Below are 19,733 nucleotides of genomic sequence, written 5' to 3'. Positions count from 1 at the left end.
CATCCCTGCATATTTCAAGAAGACTCAAGCATCTAAGCTTGGGGACCTTCTTCATCGACAAATTAACAGGTTTCTTCTCTTGAAACTATATTTTTATTCGGTCACATCTTATGTACTTTACTTGGAGTGTCTGTTTGTTTTTGTTTTTGTTTTTATTTGAATAAATGCTTGTGTGGGAGAGAGACACGCTCCGCTGGTTCATATGAACACATGTGTTCTTAGCTTTTAATGTTCATGGCGAAGGTTGAAACCGCTTCGTTAATTGTTATATGGTTGGAAACGGGAAATGCTACATGTAGTAATTCTAAAATGTCTTGAATAATTTGATACTTGGCAATTGTTGTGCTCATGTTTAAGCTCTTGCATCATATACTTTGCACCTATTAATGAAGAAATACATAGAGCTTGCTAAAATTTGGTTTGCATATTTGGTCTCTCTAAAGTCTAGATAATTTCTAGTATTGAGTTTTGAACAACAAGGAAGACGGTGTAGAGTTTTATAATGTTTACAATATGACTTTTATGTGAGTTTTGCTGCACCGGTTCATCCTTGTGTTTGTTTCAAATAACCTTTCTAGCCAAAATCTTGTATCGAGAGGGAATACTTCTCATGCATCCAAAATCCTTGAGCCAACCACTATGCCATTTGTGTCCACCATACCTACCTATTACATGGTATTTCTCCGCCATTCCAAAGTAAATTGTTTGAGTGCTACCTTTAAATTTCCATCATTCGCCTTTGCAATATATAGCTCATGGGACAAAATAGCCTTAAAAACTATTGTGGTATTGAATATGTACTTATGCACTTTATCTCTTATTAAGTTGCTTGTTGTGCGATGACCATGCTCCTGGGGACGCCATCAACTCTTTGTTGAATATCATATGAGTTGCTATGCATGTCTGTCTTGTCTGAAGTAAGGGAGATTTACCACTCATTTAATGGTTAGAGCATGCATAATGTTAGAGAAGAACATTGGGCCGCTAACTAAAGCCATGATCCATGGTGGAAGTTTCAGTTTTGGACATATATCCTCAATCTCATATGAGAACATTAATTGTTGCTACATGCTTATGCATTAAAGAGGAGTGCATTATCTGTTGTCTATGTTGTCCCGGTATGGATGTCTAAGTTGAGAATAATCAAAAGCGAGAAATCCAAATGCGATCTTTCTCCTTAGACCTTTGTACAGGCGGCATAGAGGTACCCCTTTGTGATACTTGGTTAAAACATGTGTATTGCAATGATAATCCTGGTAATCCGAGCTAATTAGGACAAGGTGCGGGCACTACTAGTATACTATGCATGAGGCTTGCAACTTGTAAGATATAATTTACATGATACATATGCTTTATTACTACCGTTGACAAAATTGTTTCATGTTTTCAAAATAAAAGCTCTAGCGCAAATATAGCAATCAATGCTTTCCTCTTTGAAGGACCTTTCTTTTACTTTTATGTTGAGTCAGTTCACCTATTTCTTTCCACCTCAAGAAGCAAACACTTGTGTGAACCGTGCATTGATTCCTACATACTTGCATATTGCACTTGTTATATTACTTTACATTGACAATATCCATGAGATATACATGTTATAAGTTGAAAGCAACCGCTGAAACTCAATCTTCCTTTGTGTTGCTTCAATACCTTTACTTTGATTTATTGCTTTATGAGTTAACTCTTATGCAAGACTTATTGATGCTTGTCTTGAAAGTACTATTCATGAAAAGTCTTTGCTTTATGATTCATTTGTTTACTTATGTCATTACCATTGTTTTGATCGTTGCATTCATTACATATGCTTACAATAGTATGATCAAGGTTATGATGGCATGTCACTCCGTAAATTATCTTTGTTATCGTTTACTCGCTCGGGACGAGCAGAACTAAGCTTGGGGATGCCGATACGTCTCCGACGTATCGATAATTTCTTATGTTCCATGCCACATTATTGATGATATCTACATGTTTTATGCATACTTTATGTCATATTTATGCGTTTTCCGGAACTAACCTATTGATGAGATGCCGAAGGGCCGCTGTCGTTTTCTCCTGTTTTTGGTTTCAGAAATCCTAGTAAGGAAATATTCTCGGAATTGGACGAAATCAACGCCCAACATCTTAGAATCCCCGGGAGCTTCCAGAACACCCGAGAGCCGCCAAAGAGGGGCCACAGGGGGCCCACACATGGTGGCGGCGCGGCCCAGGAGGGGGGCGCGCCGCCCTAGTGTCTGGTGGCCCCAGACCCCTTCTGACGCCGCCCTTCCGCCTATTTAAGGTCTCCGTCGCGAAAACCCTACCACGTTCGACGAAACCAGAGAAAACCTTCCAGAGCCGCCGCCATCGCGAAGCCAAGATCTGGGGGACAGGAGTCTCTGTTCCGGCACGCCGCCGGGACGGGGAAGTGCCCCGGAAGGCTTCTCCATCGACACCACCGCCATCTTCATCAACGCCGCTCGTCTCCCATGAGGAGGGAGTAGTTCTCCATCGAGGCTCGGGGCTGTACCGGTAGCTATGTGGTTCATCTCTCTCCTTTGTACTTCAATACAATAATCTCATGAGCTGCCTTACATGATTGAGATTCATATGATGATGCTTGTAATCTAGATGTCATTATGCTAGTCAAGTGGATTTTACTTATGTGATCTCCGGAGACTCATTGTCCCACGTGTGTAAAGGTGACGAGTGTGTGCACCGTGTGGGTCTCTTAGGCTATATTTCACGGAATACTTATTCACCGTTATGAATGGCATAGTGAAGTGCTTATTTATATCTCTTTATGATTGCAATGTGTTTTGTATCACAATATATCTGCGTGCTACTCTAGTGATGTTATTAAAGTAGTTTATTCCTCCCGCACGGTGTAATGGTGACAGTGTGTGCATCGTGTAGTACTTGGCGTAGGCTATGATTGTGATCTCTTGTAGATTATGAAGTTAACTATTGCTATGATAGTATTGATGTGATCTATTCCTCCTTTCGTAGTGTGAAGGTGACAGAGTGTGCATGCTATGTTAGTACTTGGTTTGGTTATGTTGATCTGTCATGCACTCTAAGGTTACTTAAACATGAATATCGAATATTGTGGAGCTTGTTAACTCCGGCATTGAGGGTTCGTGTAATCCTACACGAGTTAGTGGTGTTCATCATCCAACAAGAGGGTGTAGAGTCTAGCATCTATTTATTTATTCTGTTATGTGATCAATGTTGAGAGTGTCCACTAGTGAAAGTATGATCCCTAGGCCTTGTTCCTAAATATCGCTATCGCTGCTTGTTTCATCGTTTTATCGCATCTTTACTTCCTACAATATTACTACCATCAATCGCACGCCGACAAGCACTTTTACGGCGCCGTTACTACTGCTCATATTCATTCATACCACTTGTATTTCACTATCTCTTCGCCGAACTAGTGCACCTATTAGGTGTGTTGGGGACACAAGAGACTTCTTGCTTTGTGGTTGCAGGGTTGCATGAGAGGGATATCTTTGACCTCTTCCTCCCCGAGTTCGATAAACCTTGGGTGATCCACTTAAGGGAAACTTGCTGCTGTTCTACAAACCTCTGCTCTTGGAGGCCCAACACTGTCTACAAGAATAGAAGCACACGTAGACATCAAGCATCCAAAGGCATCTCTTCAAAATTTCCGTGTTGTGAAATCCTGTAGGAATTTACAGTACATCTCAATCCCGTGTTTTTCCTATTCCTTCATTTTAAAATCATGCGCTATCACCATCTGATATAGAAAACACATATCAAATATTTCCCTCAAAGAAAGGGGCCGATAGGGGAGAGTAGCACACCTTAGTGAAGTTAGCGACACCCACGAGTGCCGTTGTTGTCGGCTCTAGCCACCACCAGAGGTATGCCTTCACCCTCATCTTCAAAAATCTCCAAATCAAGTCAACTGGTCCACCCAACCTTCCACACTGCTCCCTTCCACAACATGTCGTTGGGCGAACCAAACCCTAGCCCGCCGACCCACAATCCCCGCAACAAAAGAGATTTAGACAGAGTCTCCCATCTTCTGGTCACTAGATCTCACCGCCTTGAATCCTGAGGGTCCTGCAACTAGTGAGTGGCATGCTGCAAGGAAGACATATCATAAGCCCACTGACCCACACCATTGTGAAGCCAAGAGCCATGGTCTTTAGGGAGGTATGTGACACTCGGTCGTCTTTTCTCCTCGACTGGGTCACACCGTGAGAGAGCTTGGTGTGTGTCATTGAACCTTCATAGTGCCAAGTCCTCGCAACAAAAGAACGGTCTCACCACTGCTACCAACTTCTAGTGGCAAGAAGAGGGAGACACACCAACTACATGGAGCTAGGGTTTGGGCGCCTTGGTGCCGCTCAACGAGCATCACAAGAACGAGAGTTTGGATCCTAAATGACTCTAAAATTGTTATTTCTTAGTCAACATTCATAGTATTCAGATTATGATTCCTTATTCCTTTGAACCTACAAGAATGTTACATGATAGGTTATCAGCATTGACTTTGGAACATTATTGACATTGACTTAGAAGTTCATATTTCTCAATTAATGAGAATTAGAAAAATTGTTGTTGATATATACATGGTGCGGGGCATGTTAAAATATATACATGGTGCAGGGCATGTTAACCGACCAGGCTCAATATTTATCATTTTATATTTGGTAAAATACTTCCTCGATCTCAAATATAAAGAATAATTTTATACGTTTAAACAATACTTTGACCAAAAATATTTAAATAAATATTAATAGTTTATGTGACCATATTATTATCACTAAATTCATATTTAAACCCCATACCAATACGATTAGTTGTGTGTCAACAGAATATTTGTTAGTCAAATGCTTGTTTTCGTGAAGCACAATACTATGTCTTACACTTTTAAATTGTGGAAGTAGTAAAAAGTCTAGCTATCTTGTTTGGCTTTATACATCATTTTCTTATTGTAGAACTAGAAGCGTCACTTTAAAAATCGTGTGATGTACCTTAATTGTAAGCAATTATATTTCATAGTATATTTCATAGTACATATAGTATCCTCTGAAGCATTGACCAGTTGGGCCACTGTGATTGAAAAGATTCAAAAGCAAATGAGTGAAATGTCATATTATTTTAGAATCCAGCTATAGTCTGTCTCAAAGAAAAAGAAAAATCCAGCTATCAGAACAGCAGTATTTTAATCTTAATTGTCAACAATCAGAGATCATTCTCACCATACATTTGTATGAAATTATTTGGTGCATCTAGTATTCTCTGATGCATTGACCAATTTGGTCTCTTTATTCAAATGATGAGTGAAATGGTATATTATTTCTGAATCTTAAGCAGTGTTTTGGCAAGAGATCAGATTCAATAATTGTTAGTTCAAATGTTCCCACAGGAGAAGCTTCTGTGAACTAATCTTTTTATCGATCGCAGGACAAAGATTATGTCCACTTTTTTCAAGTGTGCACTGTCTACATTATTGGCAGGTATTTCGTTTAAAATACATATTCAACTAGTAAGGGTAAAAAAGAACACCTAGAACGAATATAACTTGAGTCTTGTACAATAATTGTATTGTTTATTCATATGGTCAAGTTTAGAATTCATGTATATGCTTCTAAAATTATTTGACTTTTTGGTGATTTATCTTTTCTGTACTGACACTTGGTGGCAGTTTATAGCACAACTGCACATGGCATGTGGCCGCTGGCCGGCATATGTCGTCGATAATTTGAAATACACTCAGTGTTGAGCAAATGGAGTAGCCGGTCGGTAGCGCTCGTGGGCACGAGAAACATGAGAAAAATGGTCAACGGCGAGTGCTACAGAACAGAAGCGATGGTTCTTTTTTCGGGTCTCAAGATATCTGGTCCGTAATCTAAAAATGAGTAAGGATTTGATTCGTGGGCTACAATCAACTGGAAGCTACAAAGCCTTGCTCGATGATAGTCCAATCCATCCCGTAGAGCGAAAGAAAAGGGTCTTCATCATGGGCCCAAAGAGAAAGAAAAATCCACCGTGTCTTCATCATGTGCTGGCTGATGAGCGGGCCCAGTTTGGCTTGGCTGCGGACTTTATTTGTTCGGCGGTCATGGAAAACTGAAGCTTTGCATCAGCATTTGCTCCCCATGGATGTCAGACAGCTAAACAAGATTTTTCGGTATGACATTATGAGAGAAGCGGAATGTTGTACTGTCCGTTCAGCTTCAGGTATGATTGTAGAAACAAAGCAGCAACGAGAGAACTGGTTGGAGGGTCGGGCTGATGCTTCAAATGCAGCTGAAATGCAGGGTCAGTGGAAGAAGTGTTAGGATTGATCTCCACCACACCAGAGCCCAACGGCTCTGGCACGACCCCTTGACGTCGTTCGCGCCCTGATCGGGGGCGCCCAACCGTTCGCTGGCTGGTGGGCCCCTGTCGCCTGCACTATATAGAGTGGTGGGGGCGAGTGGTACTGAGTACGAGGTTACCCGGAGCTGCCACTCGCCCCACCAGACGACCCACCGATTAGGGTTAGTGCAGTGCCGACAGGAAGCTCCGCCGCCACCTCTCTCCCTCGACCTCACGCCGTCGCCACCAAATCGACCTCGACGGTTTCGTCCTCCTCACAGGTAGAAGGTAAACCTCACAGTACCAGTATTCATTTACAGAGATAGCACAATCCCGGCATTAGATCTACACTAGTCGATCCGACGGATCAAACATTGGTATCAGAGCACCAGTACTAGATGGTAGATCTCGTGTTTCCGGGTAGAATAGATGAACAGCTACCAAATGGCCTAGATCCCCACCGCACAGAAACCCTACCCAAAGAAAAGGGAAAAGAAAGTTTCCTACCGGCCAGGGCTTTGGGCTCGCCGGCGAGAAAGAAAAGGCGGTGGGGCCACCGCGCCGCCACCGCCGACGCGTCACCGGCCGTTGTCGCTGCCGGCAAAGAACTGCGCCGCCTCTGCGCCGCTTGACGGCAACGCGCCCACCCTCGGGTGCACGCGCCGCCGCCAAGAGGTACAGGGGGGCGCCGCCGCTACATCTCCTCGTCGCCGTCGGTGTATGGTGGCTGGGGGAGAAGGGAGGAGCTCCGGCGTGGCCGGCGAGCTCTCGGACGGGGCGTGCGCGCGAGAGGAGTTCTTTCTCCGCGCCGCCAGAGAGAGGAAAAGAGGACAGGTGGGGTAAGGCGGCCGTGGTGCCGTGGTGCACTCGCCGGTCGCTGGCGGGAGGCGCCGGCCGCCGCCACAGAGAGGAGGAGAGAAAGGTGAGGGAAAGAAAAAAGTGGCTAGGGTTAGGGTTTTCTGCCGGGTTGGTAGATTTTATACCGCCCGAAAGTGATGGCCGACCGTCGGATGGATCCGATGGCCAGGAGCATGCCGCGCTGCCTCTCCGCGTGGGCTCCGTGGCCGGGCCGCGTCGGCGCCGTGGACGGGCCGCGTGGGCTCCGCTGGCCAGGCCGCGGGCGGGCCGAAGGAAGGCCGCGGCAGTAGGCCGCGTTAGCAGGCCGCACCGCGTGCGGGCCGCGGCTGCTGGCCGCGTGGGCGCAGCGTAGGCTGCGCGTCGCTCGGCGCGTGCGGGCCGCGTGGCCGGGACAGTAAATGCGACAGTTTACAGTTTTTCCACAGTTTTATTTATTACAGAGGCATTTTTAGGCAGTTTTGGGTCATTTTTTGGCCAAATTTTGTCTAGTTTTTTTCTGAATAAATAGGACCATCGAAATATTTGTTCAGAAATTAAAGAGTGAAAGTTTATGCCTCTGAAAAGTTCAAAAAGTTAATAGTTTAAAGTCAAAGTTTCCGCTGCAAATAGTGAAAGAAGCATTCTTGTCAAGTTTTTTTTTCCTGATCAAATTGAACCAACGAGATATTTGTTTTAGGAAATTAAAAAGTAACAGAGATGCTTCTGAAAAGTTTAAAGTTTAAATTTTGACTTCAAAGTTTCCGCTGCAAATAGTTAAGATGCATTTTCAATTTGAAAAATGCAAAAGTGATGATTAAAATTTAAAGGGTTGCTTAAAAGTGATTGTTGAAACAATTATGATATGTCATTTTATGACCAATGTTTTTGATGGCATGATCATGTTTTGTTGTAATAACATGTGCAAAAGTGATAATCAAAGTGATTATTGTGACAATTATAGTTCTGTTATTTTTTAACCAACGTTATTAATGACATGATCATGATTTGTTGCAATAAGGTGTGCATTTATCTCTTTTTTACGCCTAACGGTGATATAGATTTAATTGCACAAACAGTTGTATGTTCTAATTTTGACCAACGTTGGATTATTGCATGCAATTGTTGTTATGATCTCATTTCATTATGGTTTAAAGGAGGGTACTACTTGATGAGCTGCATCAAGGATGTTCCAACCCTCAAAGGTGACAACTACACTGAATGGAGAAAAGAAGGTCGATTTGTGTTGAGGTGGACTGGGTTCCCACAGCCGGTCAGACCAAAAGATCCAGTTAGAAATGACAAGGATGATGATGCTGCATGGCAGTATAAAAGGTGGCTAAGTGCCATTTATAAAGAATACAATTGAGAACGCTATTGTGAGCTCAATTGCAGAGTGTGCTTCCGTAAGGAAGTATCTTGAAAGAATAAAGAGCCAGTTCATTGGTTCTTCAAAGATATGTGCGACCTAGCTGCTGAAGCAACTGGTGACAGAAAAGTACACATGGACATGAAGGACATGGCGAGTGTGCCATATGGTTGTAATAATGCTTATGTGGGGTTGCTTTACTCCATGATGAGTTTGATTTATTATCCATGCGTGAAAAAGGTGATGTCTGTGTGTAATGTGAATGAGAAGGTATCCGTGTCGGAAAAAGAACAAAAGAAAAGAAACAGAATCGATGAATCATCGAAATTATGGCACTATCGCTTAGGCCATATTTCGAGGGGGAGAATAGAAAGACTCGTTAAAAATGATATTCTTCCTCCATTAGAATTCTCAGACATAGAACAGTGCATCGATTGCATTAAAGGAAATTTTGTAAAGCAAATTAAAAAGGGTGCAAATCGATGCACATCAACACTAGAAATAATTCACGCCGAGATATGTGGATCATTTCCTGTGAAAAGTGTGGATGGCTATGATTCGTTCATAACATTCACAAATGATTACTCCCAATATGGTTATATTTATCCAATAAAAGAAAGAACACAAGCGTTGGATAAATTCAAAATATTCAAAGCTGAAGTTGAAAATCAGCATGATAGTCAGGCCTGATCGTGGAGGGGAGTACTACGGTCGACATACTCCATATGGCCAAGTCCCTGGACCTTTTGCAAGGTTTCTACAGGAGACTGGAATAGTCGCCCAGTACTCGATGCCGGGCGAACGTCAGCAGAATGGGGTAGCTGAAAGGCGCAACCGTACCCTTATGGATATGGTGCGCGATATGATGAGCTATTCCACCCTACCATTGGGATTGTGGATTGAGGCGTTAAAACCCGCTATTCACATTCTAAACAGAGTACCAAGCAAATCGGTGCCCAAAACGCCGTATGAGCTATGGACATGGAGAGTGCCTTCTCTAAACCACCTGAAAGTGTGGGGGAGCCCTGCTGAGGCCAAAATATTCAATCCAAATATCGCAAAGTTAGATACCAAAACAGTCAGCTGCCATTTTATTGGCTATCCTGAAAAGTCAAAAGATTATCGTTTCTACTGCCCAGAGAAATACACAAAGTTTGTGGAAACGAGACATGTTCTCTTCTTAGAGGACGAAATGATGAGGGGAGCATGGTAGCTCGGAAAATTGATCTTAAGGAGAAGAGGGTGCATGCACCTAATCCGATGACTCAGGAGCCATTTTTGCGCTACCATTTTTGCGCTACCATGTGCACCTGTACCGATGATCCCTGCGATTGTGGTGCAAGCGCCTGTTGTAACTCCACCCATGACAACGATGAGTGAAAATTCGGAACCTGTCCTTCAGGAGCCGAATGAACCATTTGTTGAGCATGAAAGGGAGCAACAACAGTCACCTCTAGAGGCAAAAGGATTTACACAAAGAGAAGGGATAGATTACAATGAGACATTTTCTCCGATCTCATGTAAGGATTCCTTCAGAATCATCATGGCACTAGTTGGACATTTTGATTTAGAGTTGCATCAAATGGATGTAAAGACGACATTTCTAAACGGGGATTTAGAAGAAAATGTCTACATGAAACAACCCAAGGGTTTTATCATGGAGGGCAAGGAAGAAATGGGATGCCGCCTAAAGAAATCCATTTATGGATTAAAGCAAGCCTCCGAGACAGGTGGTATCTAAAGTTTAATGAAACAATTAAGAGATTTGGATTTAAAGAAAATATTGAGGACAATTGCGTTTATGCAAAGTTTAAAAGTGGAAAATATATTTTCATAATCTTGTATGTGGATGATATTCTGCTTGCCAGCAGTGATGTTAGTCTACTGCAAGAGATAAAGAAGTTCTTGTCCTCAAATTTGATATGAAAGATCTTGGTGAAGCGTCATATGTTTTGGGCATAGAAATTCACCGAGATGGAAACAATGGAGTATTAGGACTATCGCAAAAGGCTTATTTAGAAAAGATTCTAAGTAAGTATAATTGAGAACAAGTAAGTGCGTCTATACTTGCCCTATCTTAGAGTGAGCCACGATAGCTACTTTGCTCGATTTGGTTCATCGGAGAATTACCTCGTTGATTGCTTCAACTGCCGCACCGTGGTTGATTGAAGTTGGGCAAGACCACATGTACTCTAACCTCTGTACACTGAATATGGGCCCGATCCAGGCCATGGCCCAGCTGTCATATTCATAGTATGTCTCGTTTTCAGTCCTTGTGCTTCGCTTCGGCCGCACTACGCGCTGCTAGCCTGGCAGCCTGCCACCGTCCTTTGCTCGGTTCGTTGTGCAAACGTAGTTGCTGCGTTCTCTTTGAGACTGCATGTAGGTCCTCTGCTCCTCTGGTTCCACATGTCATTGTGTCATTCTGTGACTCTGGTTAGTTTCGTCTGCTGTTACAGACAAAGGAGGAAAATCAGGACGAATCCATCAGATAGCACCGCCCCACTCGAGCCCCGCGCCCTCTGTGTCTCTCTCACAAACCCTCTTCTTTCTCAGCTCGCCACCGCTGGCGTAGGAGACGATGGAGCCCAGCGTAGGAGCCTGCACGACGACGAGCCGCGCGGCAAGTACAGGGGGCAACGGCTGCTTGATTTTATGCCTTTCGACCGGCGGCGCCGGCTTCGGCTGGACGCCATCGGTGGGAAAGGAGGAGGAGGGTCGGCGTCGCATGCGACCGACAGATTACTCCGTCCCCAAGAGCATTGCCGCATCGAGGGGCTGAACCCAAGCGATGCGAGCAACAGAGGGCAGCGCCGCGATGGATGGAGCGACGCCTGTTGGATCGACCTAAAGTCACCAGGCGACATCGAGGGGTTCTCTCGCCGCTGTTCGTCCCTCCCCACCGCTGCAGGCCTCCTCGTCGGCAGCCCCGTCCTCACAGGCCCAGCGCTCTTCCTCTCCCCCTCTCCTCACATTTTTCTATGTCTTCCCGTTCAATCCCCTTTCATAGTCATGTATAAATTATACTGTTCTTAATTTCAGTTACTTGGTTGCATAGATCATTGCTATTTTTTTTTCAGTTTTTGACAGTGTGATTGACCGACTAGCTTGGGTTTGTTCGTGGGTATTTGATTACTCTGGTTTACCCCAAAAATTGTGATGCTATTTTAGTTTTATTTACAATTCTGTGTTTGATGCAAACATGAGTCCTGTACAGGGGAAGGAGTTGGGAGACTTCCTAAAATCTTGGTGAAGAACAGGGTAATCTTTTCTTCTTCTCGTATGTTCTTGCCATCCCTTTTCTGATTTTTTTTTCCTTGTTGGTTGCTCCAGGCACGAGGAGTGCATACACATGTAGGAAATATAAGAGGAGGAAGAAGCTACAAAAGAAAATTTCTGAAGAAGAAGCCGGAGGTTTCATAACCTCTTGCTTTGCATAATAAACCATTATAAGCTCCTTTTGTAAATCATGTCGTAGTTTACCCATCACCCCAAAAGAATGTTATATCAGATGCATAATTGTGCCATTCAAATTTAATCTTCAGTAGATTATCAACCACCCAAGATGAATTTTACAGACTTAGGCTTTACATTTTTATTTTTTGGTTATTGAATCTGTTTCATAATAGCAACTGCATGTGTTCATATATATATAACCTGTAATAAGGATTTTCTACTTTCCAAGATTTGGGCGAAGGTAAAAACAAAGATTTAAATGTCCATTTATCTGAATGTCACCTTACTTTGTTGCTCTGATTGGAAGGTATAATGGAAATACATCCCCTATCACACTTCCATTTTCCTTTGATTCATATCTGTGACCCCTGCGTTGATTTCTGTTGGCTTGGTTTGATACCTTCTTGATTTTGTCCATGTCAGGAAGTATTGTGCTGTGGTGGTGGTCTGCTATCAAAACCAAAGTTGCAGGCATGTAGAAATATGTACCGAGAATATTACTCCTCCCCTGCAGATGTACCAAAAGGTTTGTTTATTTACAAATTGTTCGAGCAGTTTTCCCAGTTTATAACAATGCATATGTGTTTGTGTCTATCTAGCATTACATTTCACATATGAAATTCAATTCAATTAATGCTCCAAACAAACCCAATGGTTTTGAGGCGGCCATATGTGTCAACTGATCATATGCCATTGTCTGTATCAGTTCGCTAAGAACCAAACTCTATAAATAGAGTTTTATCAATAACATATATTCTTTGCATTATGTTCTTTGTTCTATTAGCTCAAGGCCATTGCTATTTTATTTTGGCTGCAGCAAGGTGTTTCAAATTTACCCACTATTATTTATTTACATCTGCTACTAATAACTTTGTCTCTAAAAATAGTTCAATTGTTGTTTCTTATATATGCTGGTTGATCTGTATATGTTATAATTTTTTGTTCTAAATTAATTCTGCATGCTCATAGAATTCCGTTTCTTGTCTCATATACCGTGAACCAAAATAATCTTAAATAATAATTAAAGGTGATTTTTGTTTTGTCACAACAAAATTAGTGGAGGACTGCTTCTCTACTTACTTAACCTCTATATCAGTTACATATCTGTGCACATATACCACGTAACTAGCTATTACCATTGTGGGTTACTGCCTGGTGGGCCTGTGTATTTATTTTAATTTATGTTTTTGCCACTGGCCTGCTTATTGCTTATCATTTTAGGTTGTAAGTGCTATACACATCTCTGTCTAAGACAAATCCAGCCAGTCCTTTCTTTCAAGTTGACTATGCTAACATTAGCCAAGTTTGCAATTTGATAGTGCACACTACCTTCCATTGGTGTATTTGAAAGCTACTGAGCTTTGCCGATCATTCTATCTAGAGTTTTATTCTCTCATTTTCTTGCTCATTGCCATGTTCACTTCTGCTTCTCTCTTATTTGTTTTGCACATATGCTATTCAGTGTGCCATTTTCTGAAGTGTGAGCTGTCTTTGCATGTCTGCTGCTTCCATGAGGTAAAACTTGGCATTAAGTTACCTTATTTTCCAGTATGGTCCTTTCCACTTGTAGAATGTGTAATACGGTGTTTCTTATATTTCTTATGCATAGAAACTATTTAGCGTGCATTTACCCACCTACTTGAGCAATTGATGAATGTGCTGCGTTCACAAGATTAGTGGTACCACTTAGTGAAATGAGTGAGAATCTTGAAAAATACAAAATATGTGACAAAAGGTCTTCATAATGATGAGAAACATGCATGTGTGGTCTTGGCTCATCAATCCATTCTGACAATGCACAAGAGGACAATTAATATTTTTTTGGGTACAAAGCTATGTTCATGTGACACATTTGGGTTGTTTGGAATTTGTAAGAGGAAATTGAGCGAGTTACGATAACACTAGGATAAATATGTCACTTTTATGGTTATTTTGTTAGTTTTGTCCTGATTTTGCACGTGTTCTATTAAGTTATGCCAACTAGCCATTTTCTGATTTTACAATTATCTCAGCTTGCTTGTTGTTTGTCATCAAGTGTTTTGACAAGGGCCAATTATCTCAGCTTGCTTGTTGTTTGTCATCAAGTGTTTTGACAAGGGTCGTTGACAATGTCTCTGCTAACATTCACAGATGGATCGACATAAATTGGTGCTTCTCTATAGTTTATGCATTTCTGGTCTGGTAAAGCGTATAGAGAGAAGGATGATAATCTGTCCAAGTAATATACAAAGCATTGTTGCATGGAGGCGGAAGCTTATGCATACCTTAATTATCTTGGAACATCGGTCGATGATATTTGCAATATGTAGTGCTCTGAAGTAATACTTCAGTCTAGCATAGTTCGGAGTTCATGCTGCTTCTGAATTTCTTTCATGTGAGCATCTTTTGTCTATAAACTTCTAAAGCACGTCTGTTAAAGTCTTGCTCATCTTTCCATAGGAATATCTTTCATGTAAGAATCATGATCCATGCACTATATAAGATGCTGTTTTGTACTTCTTGTTCTAAATTAATTGTTACATATGTATCTTAGTATCTAGACAAAGCTGCATCAATTAATTTGGAACAGAGGAAGTATTCCATTGAATGCAAAACTAATTGCAAGTGTATGTTCTGTTCACAACTTTTTTCTTATAGTTAGGCAGGCTAGATATGGGGAGTTCAAGCAGAGCAATCAGAAATTGATTAACCAGTAGACTGATAGACTTTCATGTGCGAAAGAAAAATATGATACCTTGCCGTTCTGAGTCATCAGTATGAAGGTAAGTGATTGGATTGCTACTTACCGGCTAGGAGGCGCCCCAAGGGGCGCCCCAGCCACTAGTATGCATAAGTGCAGTGCCACACCTGCCCCTATAGTCAAGGGCGACAGTTTTGGGAAACATCAAAGTCCCCAAAATCAATACGAGCTCGATCAAATGAAAGCGGTTCCATATGCTTCGGCTATTGGAAGCCTACAGTATGCACAAGTGTGCACTCGCCCTGACTTAGCATTTATCACCGGAGTACTCGGTAGATATCAAGAAAATCCAGTTTTTGAACACTGAAAAATGGTAAAGAAGGCATTGCGTTATGTGAAAGGCACAAAGACATGCTAACATACAGAAGATCTGATTCCCTAGAAATAAGAGGGTATTCAGATGCAGATTTTGCGGGGGATAAAGATGATAGAAAATCCACATCTGGATATGTATTCATCCTCGCAGGGGGGCTATTTCGTGGAGAAGCTCCAAACAGACGATAGTTGCATCATCCACGATGTATGCAAAATTTATAGCATGTTATGAAGCCACAGGGCAGGCATTATGGTTAAAGAAATTTATACCCGACTTGAAAGTGGTAGATTGTATTGACAAACCACTAAAGATGTACTGCGACAATGAGCCTGCAGTATTTTATGCTCACAACAACAAGTCGAGTAATGCTACGAAACCGATTGAGGTTAAGTATTATGTTGTGAAACACAAGGTCCAGGATCAAACAATAAGTCTCGAGCATATAAGGACAAAAGATATGCTTGCGGATCCGCTAACGAAAGGCTTACCACCCAGCGTGTTCAAGGAGCACGTAGCCAGCATGGGTTTAAGGGAAAGTCTTACCTATCCTGGATCATAAGAGGCCCAAAAGTAAAAGAATTTGTTTCAAAACAGAGAGGTGTATTGTGGCTGTCTGATTCTATCGGCAATAGAGCTGTGACGATGAAACATGCCCTATGGACTGATCCAAAATGAAACAAATAAAGTGAAAGTATAAAGTTAAAAGAAAAGTTGAGATCAAGGGGAAGAATGTTAGGATTGATCTCCACCGCACCAGAGCCCAACGGCTCTGGCACGACCCCTTGACCTCGTCCGCGCCCTGATCGGGGGCGCCCAACCGTTCGCTGGTTGGTGGGCCCCTGTCGCCTGCACTATATAGAGTGGTGGGGGCCAGTGGCATTGAGTACGAGGTTACCCGGAGCTGCCACTCGCCCCACCAGACGACCCACCGATTAGGGTTAGTGCAGTGCCGACAGGAAGCTCCGCCGCCACCTCTCTCCCTCGACCTCACGCCGTCGCCACCAAATCGACCTCGACGGTTTCGTCCTCCTCACAGGTAGAAGGTAAACCTCACAGTACCAGTATTCATTTACAGAGATAGCACAATCCCGGCATTAGATCTACACTAGTCGATCCGACAGATCAAACAAGAAGTTGTCGAAAAGAAAAGTTCCCTCAGTGTTGTGGATATTTGCGTCACGCTCATCTCTCCCAAATGGACAGGAACGTGTGCATCCTCATATGGCAACTTCAGCCACACGCCCAATATTCAATGCAGCGGATGATGATTGGCGTCATTCTTTGCTCAACCGCTACGTGGCCCAGGCAGTTTAGGCACTCTGGGATGGCGAAGTGGTTCTACCGCTGTTAGCTAAAAACACAAAAGAAGGGAGCTGTTGGAGTGATGTGCAGAGATGATCATGGTCGCTTGCTTGGGAGCATATGCGGTCGTATATGATGGAGTATTACAACAAGCTTTAGCTTGTAGAGAAGCTCTGGAGTTAGCTGACGAGTTACGACCTTCACCTGAATAAAATGAAGATAGCATCAGATTGTTTATCGGTGGTGACTGGTGAGTGACAAACTCTAGAATATCACTCTGCCAACACCTCTACTGCAAGAGAATGCCAACCCACAAAACAATCTGAAACTGATATGAGGGCCCTCAAATAACATGAGGTCATTGACTTCAGAGCTTAAAAGCCTTGATAATGAGGTGGCCTTAGAGGATCTACATCATATGACAGAAGGCTATAGAATGTTAGCACGGTTGAAACTTGTAATGTTCAGAAGACAAAATAAGGCACCTGCACATACATTCCTTGCTTGAACATCTCTTAGGAGAGCTCTAGCTCTAGTAACATGCATACCTGGTTTTAGAGTAGAAGATGTCATCTAGGACCGGGAACTGATAATAAAACACAACAAGAGTTATTTCTGGCCTCTGTTGACAGTCATCAGAAACAAAACAAAAAGCACTGATACTGTTTCAACATTACAACATGGTACGACGAACCAACTAACAAGACACTGATCAGATAGTACTACTGGAATGCATAGTTGGGCTAGTTATTCGTACGAGCATTGCCACATCAATTTGTTTGCTTGGTTTCTGTTGGTCTTACCTGTCTATATTACACATTCGAGGACTCAGCACACCTTAAGTACACAAGTACTTGATACTATTACCCTACTGCTTCCTATTGTATTTGTTCAGATGCCTGAATACATTGATATGCATAACACCGTAAGTATAGTTCCCTCGGCAATTGATTTCCTTACTTATGGAAAAATTAGGAAAAGGAACTGCTTTCGAAGTCAAAGTAAATAGTATGGCCTCCCAGAAAATTATAAACGTCTGGAATTGCAAAAATAACATGATCTGTCATCTTTTTTGAAGGAAAACAAAAGTATAGCTTATTTGATATGACTAGACCTTTTCTTACCACGAAAAAGAATATATGGTGATGTAGAAAACAAGTTCTTGTCAGACTTATGTAATCTGATAATGGTACCACACAGAAAATTGAAAGCTGCCAGCGTCGTATTCCCATCGTGAACCCCAGAAGAAGAGGGTCTGCGATGGGCATAAAACGTTAGCAGCTTTCAATTTTAATGTTTGGTACCGTTGTCAAGTTGCAGAAGGCTGAAAAGAACTTCTTTGCAACAGCACCATGCATTTTTTTTTTTTGTAGTAACATGATTCTGTAGGAGTCCATAATGCACTACTAGGAACTAGGAGTCTTTGTGGATTGTCAATCAGGGCTTGCTGTTGTTGCCTTGTTGGTATCATTCCATTTTTATGTTCACGCTGGAAGTAATTTTTTTATCACTTCTACATATAGACATAATATTTGAGTGGCTGTTTTAGAAACAGAAATTAACGGCAAGAGACAATCTGCAATATTTTAATTGATTGCACCTTAGATGTTCAGATTCTGAATGTGTAACATACTGTTCTGAATGTGCATGATTCCACCTCAGTGAATTAAGCAATTAAGATTACATCCGATAACTTTGGAATATCATAATTATACTCCTCAATCATTGATAAAGGACATGGGGCCGGTGCCCCAGAAAATATCTTATAATATTCAGTAATAAAAAAAATTAAGTTTGCCTTACCAACTATAGTTCCTTCATCTTATTCTAACTTCAAAATCTACTTCTTTCAAAAAAATTCCATTAGAAATTCGGTGAAAATGTTTCGTGTTATTTTCACCCTCTTGAACATGCTTTACTTTGCGCGTTGATACCGACCTTCGCGTCTCAGCTTAGCAAGATATTCACCAGCCTCCCTCTTTGCAACCCTCTCGGCCACACTTAGATAAAACTGTTTCAGCTCCAATATCGAGCTTATCAATCAAAATGAGCAACTTCTATTTTTCTTTTTGATAAACCCCACTTAATTTTTCCCCATCTCCATGGAAATTTCCTAAAAGATGTCTAATCTTATGATGCCATCTTTTCACCGGGGTACTACCGGTATGTATAGAATCCGTTATTCTTATACCATGTCATAAAAACCATCACGACGGAAAACAAGATAGTTCAAATGAAAATATGATTTATTCCCCGCATCAGCAAGATCCTTCGCATCGAGACATCACGCTGACTATGACGAGTGGATATTTCTGTTCAAACTCAGCAATAGTGAGGATTCTATCCAGCTTCTCGTAACTCGGAGTATCTCTCCTACTTTCCCGGGTGAATTTATGTCCCGAAAGGACTGTCTCCTTCAAATCCGGACTCTCAATAATAGTGTTGAGCAAAAGTGGTAATCGCGCATTGAAGTTCACTTTTTTTATTGTCTACAACTGATATTGAAGTTTCAACCTAACAACATAGGCAAGGACACATGCTCACAAATGCGGACCAAGGTCCGCTAAGAAATCCGGCTTTTGTGCATCTTGGGATGCCCTATAGACCGCCACAAATGTCCATAGAAAACCACCCCTCTTTTTTTAACATGGAACTTTACACAAAAGTCCCCCTTTCTCCACCTTTTTGAAAGTGTTGTCATCTTGATTCCAACAAGAGTTTCTCCCGCACATCCGTGTGGAGTAGACAATATCACAAGTACTCAAAACCTATGGATACATGTTTAAGAAAAGGTGCATCAAAATTAGACCTTCCCGTTTCTGACAGATGAAAAAGTCTAACTGATGCTCCTTGACTACCTCATGAATGATGCAGTGCTTAAAAGAATCCCCTAAGCCGTCACTATTCCAAAACAAGTCTTCCATTATGAATTTTTATTTCAATTCTTAATAACTCTAGCACTGTGCCAGATACTTAGCCGGTCTACAATTTTTTTGTTAATGACACATTTCCTCTTAGGACCATCGACCACGGAGTACTGAATCCACTTGATCATCAGGAGTTGTGACATCATCTTTTACTAAGTCTTTAGAGAAATTTGAAGCCTAGATAAAACCAAACTATTTTCATTCTCATCATGGTTGCTATTGAAGATTTTATTAAGGATAACAAGATTCTTAGAACTCTCTAAATCCTCAATTAAACAAACTTAACTAGCAACATGTGTTGTAAAATTTTCCAAAGACACACCTAATGACAGAGCTCTATCAAAAATCACATTATAAGGAATAGATAAAATGGAATACTTGGATTGTAGATTTGTACCTGGCATAACGGTGTTGCGACAATGTGCCATATGCATTTCCCACTCCAGCTGCGATCAGCATAAGGTTGTGACAGGGTGC

The 19,733-nt window shown here is 41.9% G+C and overlaps 1 long non-coding RNA gene across 2 annotated transcripts; it reads left to right on the top strand.

The window, feature by feature from the left end:
* Nucleotides 1-11,303: 11,303 nt before the first annotated feature.
* Nucleotides 11,304-14,498, top strand: LOC124662021. Of its 2 annotated transcripts, XR_006990353.1 has the most exons (4): nucleotides 11,304-11,776; nucleotides 11,849-12,497; nucleotides 13,434-13,486; nucleotides 14,102-14,498. It is a non-coding gene; the product is annotated as an uncharacterized LOC124662021 (long non-coding RNA). The 2 variants fall into 2 exon arrangements; XR_006990352.1 differs by having other exon boundaries at nucleotides 11,304-12,497.
* The last annotated feature ends 5,235 nt before the right edge of the window (nucleotides 14,499-19,733 follow it).

Source organism: Lolium rigidum, chromosome 6, assembly GCF_022539505.1.
Source record: "Lolium rigidum isolate FL_2022 chromosome 6, APGP_CSIRO_Lrig_0.1, whole genome shotgun sequence".
Classification (NCBI taxonomy): domain Eukaryota; kingdom Viridiplantae; phylum Streptophyta; class Magnoliopsida; order Poales; family Poaceae; genus Lolium; species Lolium rigidum.
Note: the sequence above shows the minus strand (reverse complement) of the source record. Positions and strands in the feature narration are given on the sequence as shown.